This window comes from Leptonychotes weddellii, chromosome 1 (assembly GCF_054177405.1).
Source record: "Leptonychotes weddellii isolate Sample4059 chromosome 1, ASM5417740v2, whole genome shotgun sequence".
NCBI lineage: Eukaryota > Metazoa > Chordata > Mammalia > Carnivora > Phocidae > Leptonychotes > Leptonychotes weddellii.
The window spans coordinates 179,530,238-179,535,832 of NC_138369.1; positions in this window are offsets into that span (position 1 = coordinate 179,530,238).

Here is a 5,595-nt window from a genome sequence, read left to right on the forward strand (position 1 = left end):
CCTGGTGATGGGTATTAAAGAGGGCACATTCTGCATGGAGCACTGGGTGTTATACGCAAACAACAAATCATGGAACACTACATCAAAAACTAATGATGTAATGTATGGTGATTAACATAACATAATAAATAAATAAATAATAAAAAAACTAAGAGTGAGATTGGTAGGTCAAAGGGTATGCAGAGGTTCAGCATTAGTAGATACTACCCAACAACTTTCCAAAATGGTTATTGAGTTTACCTTCCTGCTATTGGTACATGAGAGTTCCCGTTGTTTCATGTCTACCAAAGCACTTGGTGTCATGAATTTTTAAAGTTTTTCCATTCTGGTAATGTGTAATATTTCCTTGTGGTTTTAACTTGCATTTCCATGATGTTAAACCCCATTTCATAAATATATCAATTGTTTCAAAATTCTGATATGTGAGGTCTTGTTTGAGTCTTTTGCCACTTTCTATTGGATTGTCTGTATTTCCTTAATGAGTTCTAGGAAGATTTTTTAAAATATATATTCAGGACACATGTCCTCGTCAGTTTTCTCTCATCCTGTGGCTTGCCTTTTCAATCTCTCAGTTGGGTTTGGTTTCATTTAATCAACTTTCTAGTGATATAATTTATATACAATTAACTGCACAGATTTTAAGTGTATAGTTCTGTGAGTTGTGACAAATGTATACACGTGTATTCCAATCACAGTCATTTGAGGAATTGGATATCTTAACAATCTTGAATCTTCCAGGGCACAAACAGGATCTAGTTCATCATTTACTTAGATGTATTTCACTTTTTCTCTGCAATGTTTTTGTAATTTACAATATACTGGAGGTAATAGCCAGTCCAATGGGACAAGAAAAATAAATAAAAGGAATGACAAATGGATAGAACCAAAACTTTATATTAACAGTCGATATGTTTTTTATGCAGAAAATTGTAAGAAAAAATTTAACTTACAAGAATTAGTAAATGAATTTAATGAGGTCACAGAATACAAGATTAAGATACAAAAATCAACTGTCTTGCTCACATTTTGTTACATTTATTCTTACTATATTATGATAGCTGATGGCTATTATAAATGTTATTGTTTTTAAATTTTATTTTCTAGTTATCTGTTACTAGTATAGAGAAAATCAACTCCTTGTTTTTCTACCTGCTGCCTACGTACCCTCAAGAGCATCATGCCCAAAACCATCTATTTACCTCTTCTTTGCTGATTACTTACTTTTAAGACCCAGTTCAAAAATCATCTCCTGATTGGAACTTTCCTCAACCTTTCCAGGAAAAATAAATGGCTCTGTGCTACATGCTTCAGAGATCATCCAACATGAAAAATAAATTTTTAAAAAATTAGGAGATTTTTGTTAAAATGATGTTAACAGTCTCAATCTTTAGAAATTATATAATGATTGTTAGACAATTATGACATTCAACATAGAGTTATAGCTTTTTTAAAAACAGAGGCATTCAACTGAGAAAATATAAATGATTAAGAGCAATAAAATAGTACTTTAAATTTTAGAAGGTAGATTCATCTTTTATGATTCTTTTTTTATTTTCTTTTATTTTCTTCTTTTTATTTTCATGATAAAGTTGTTCGCTCATGAACCTAGCATTAATTACCAAACTCCAATTTTATTATCTCCTATGCTAAAAAATCTTAAGCTTCCACTGTATATTTAAAAATATTAACATTATAAAGATAATTTTTCCAAACTTAAACTACAAATTACTTCTTATTAAGGTGAAATATATTTTAAGTTTAATGGGCTGCCAGCTAAGTGACAAAATGTTTTAAGTGTTTCAAAAAGAAAAATGGGGCGCCTGGGTGGCTCAGTTGGTTAGGCGACTGCCTTCGGCTCAGGTCATGATCCTGGAGTCCCAGGATCGAGTCCCGCATCGGGCTCCCTACTCAGCGGGGGGTCTGCTTCTCCCTCTGCCCTCTTCCCTCTCGTGCTCTCTGTCTCTCATTCTCTGTCTCTCAAATAAATAAATAAAATCTTTAAAAAAAAAAATGAAATATAAAATAAAAAGAAATATTTTAACGAAGCAGTATGACGCTCTTCAAAGAACCATCAAGAAGAAGGAAGACATAAGTAATGTCATTTTATATTTCTCTCTTTTTTTTTTTTGTTTTTGGTCCTGCTTTCTGGATAAAATGTATTGTTGGTGATTGCCCTGTACAGGATCTGTAGGTCTAGCTCTTCTAATTCTTCTAACTTAAATGAAGGGATAAATATAAAGTTCTCAGCATAATCTTTACCCTGGTAAATGCTCAAAAAATGGCAGCTATTATTCATTATATACATAATTCCTAGAAATTCAGGCTTCCAGTAAGACACAGCCATGAATAATTTAGAGGTTTTAACTAAAACAATCAATTCATAAAAATGAGAATTAGAAAAACCTTTAGAAGTAGGGTGCCTGGGTGGTACAGTCAGTTAAGCGTCCGACTCTTGCCTTCAGCTCAGGTTGTGGTCTCAGGGTGGTGGGATTGAGCCCCAAGTCTGGCTCCAGGCTAAGCGAGGAGTCTGCTTAAGACTCTCTCTCCCTCTCTCTCTGCCCCTCTCCCCTGCTCTCTCTAAAATAAATAAAATAAATCTTTTTTTAAAAACCTTTAGAAGTAGTCACTAAAAATATAAATTCAATAATTTGTAGTTATCCTAAATTTAAGTCTTTTGTTATTTTTTTAATAACAGTTTAAATATGCCTAAAGGAAAGCTACTTGTGATTTAGTTAGATGTTTAATCTAAACCCTGTCATTTACATTATCTGGCATACGAAAACTGCAAAACTCTTTGTCATATTGAGATATTTGAACAATGTATCATACAAACAGTGAAACATAACAGAGCAAAGAATTACTTTGAAACAATTTATTATTAACATGTGAACATTAAAGTGCTTGGTATGAAGAAAATAAATAGCCACTAGAAGCATGGCTTTAAAGAACAATAACCAATTAACTTTGAATTAAGTATCTATTGCTATATAAAAAATTCCTTTAAACAATAGCAGCTCAAAATAACAATAAGCACTTGGGGCCCCTGGGTGGCTCAGATGGTTAAGCTTCTGCCTTCAGCTCAGGTCCTGATCTCCCAGTCCTCGGATAGAGCCCCAGGACGAGCCCCAGGACGAGCCCCACGTCGAGCCCCACTTCGAGCCCCACATTGGGCTCCTGGCTCAGTGGGGAGTCTGCTTCTCCCTCTGCCTCTCCCCCCGCTCCTGCTCTCTCTCTCTGTCTCTCTCTCAAATGAATAAATAAAATCTTTGGGAAAAAAAAACCCAATAATCTTAAAGTTGCTTTGGTCAGAACATATCTGTTTTGTGTCAATCCATTCCTCTTAGTATATCCCCGAGTATGTGAATTTTAAGAAGCACAATTTAAGAAGCACAGTTACAAGCGGTGGGTATACCTTAGATTTACTTGCACAATCTCAATATCCATTTTTGGAACAAAATAATTTCACATTGGAAGTATTTTTAAAGAACTGTTTCAAAAGGCTTTTTATATACCACAAGTTTCTTTTGAAAAACAGGTGCTTTGTTATTGTTGAAATGTTATATTTACTTTGAAGAGACAAAATAAGTGTGTTTACTTGTCAAAAATATGTGCTACATAGCATGGTTCTAATAGCCATTTATCTTCCCAAGAAAAGTGAGCAAATTTGTCTTGTTTGTATTATGCATGCTATCTTTTAATTACTTTGGCTGAAATTAAGCCAGGAACTTCTCTGCATTACAAAATATTTTCATGATTTAACAGTTCCACCTCTGTGATTGCTTCCTAAGTAGACATAAATTCTGCCCATCCCTGCAATGTGATTTTGCAGAATTTCCCATTAAATTTTGAAGCTGGGCTTGGCCATGTGACTTGCTTTGGCCAATGGGAGATTAGCAAAGATGATGCAAGCGAAGGCTTAAAAAGTGCTTGTGCACTGGGCTTCCTCTATCTTTCCTGCTCTTTGCTCTTCCCTGATTACCAATGTAGAAACCCAGACTAATCTGGCAGAGGAGAGAGACCATGTGAAGCAGAGATGGATCATCCCAGCTGAGCTGCCCCACTCCCCAGCCTGCCAGCTTATGTAAGTGAAGGTATCCTAAACCATGCAACTCCATATGAGTCAGCTCAGACCAGATGAACCCCTCAGCCTACCCACAGAATCATGAGAAAGAATAAAGGTTGCTGTTTTAAACCACTAAGTCTTGAAGTGGCTTGTTATATAACAAAAGCTGCTTAATGCACTCCATCTCAAATACGAAGTGTTACACATTCTATATTTGAAGGTCTTATTTCTATAAATTGACACAAAAATGACTTCCCATAGCATGTAACTGATACTATGTCCCCAAATTCTCAAAAATAGACCAATGGTGGAAGGAACCACTGTTGACCCTTCTTCCCTTCAGAAAGCATACACTCTCAGACTTACTGACCCATTGAAGACACTGGGATTGAGCTATATATTACACATCAGTAAAGCCTAGTTTATATTTTTACGTTTTTTTATTTTTCAGTTTAGTAAAATTAAATAAAAATAGAAACTCTATTATTTTCTGTATTTACCTCCATTTTTGAGCTCAGTGGTCTAGTGAATAGTGAAAGTTATGTCTATTTTTCTGCTTTCTTTTCTTCTCCTTATCTCATAATATCGAGAAAGGCAAGAGGGGTATGGTAATTTCTATTTTTCCTTTCACCAAATACCTGTCCCATTCATTTGATGCTATTGAATTAACATTTGATGCTGTTCGATGTTCAGTTTTAACCATCTTTTGCAGTTTTCATTGAAAGTAGCAAAATAAAGTGCAATATTGTGCTCACAATTTTGTGATAATTAGGTTGAAACTCATTTTTTCACCTTCATCTTTAGTGACCTAGAGTGACCAACCCTTACAGTTTTCTAGGGACTGTGGGGGTTCTTGGCATTTGAGACTTTCAGAGCTAAGCCAGGGGAAGTTTCAGGCAAACTGGGAAGAGCTGGTCACCCTCACTGATGACTGTTTAGCTGGCTTTCAAAGGACTTGAGTACTTTGGTACTTCCTTTGCCCAGTGACTTCTGTTTGAGCTTCTCTGTGCAAGAGCTCTCAGGAAACTGAGAAGGGCAGTGCAAAGTAGGGAAATGTTGGGTAGATTTCAGTTTTCTAAATGATTTTAGTAAGAAACATGCCATAACCTTTTACTGAAATAATACCTCAGTATTCTGAACAGTAATTTCTTAAAGCTGTAAAGTTATTGGGATGATTCTGAATGTTACTTGTGGTGGGGAACTTTCCTCAGAGAGAAAGGTTGTACAAGCATAAATAAAATCAGATGGTTTCTTAAAGTGACTGCCTGGACAATTATGAATCTTCCCTCCAAAATGCAAAGACAATTATTTAATTAAATATTTAAATAATACTTGTAATTGCCATACTAATTTAGAGCAAATTTACATTGAAGTTATATTTTTATATACTATATATATTTTTGCAGCAAGTTAAGTTTCCTTACATAATTAACTTTACAGTATATTTCTATTTGTTTTATTGGAGTTGAAGCATTAAATTGCCTATTTCAAAAGGGGACATAGAATTTTACTTATAGCTTTTCTTTTATAAT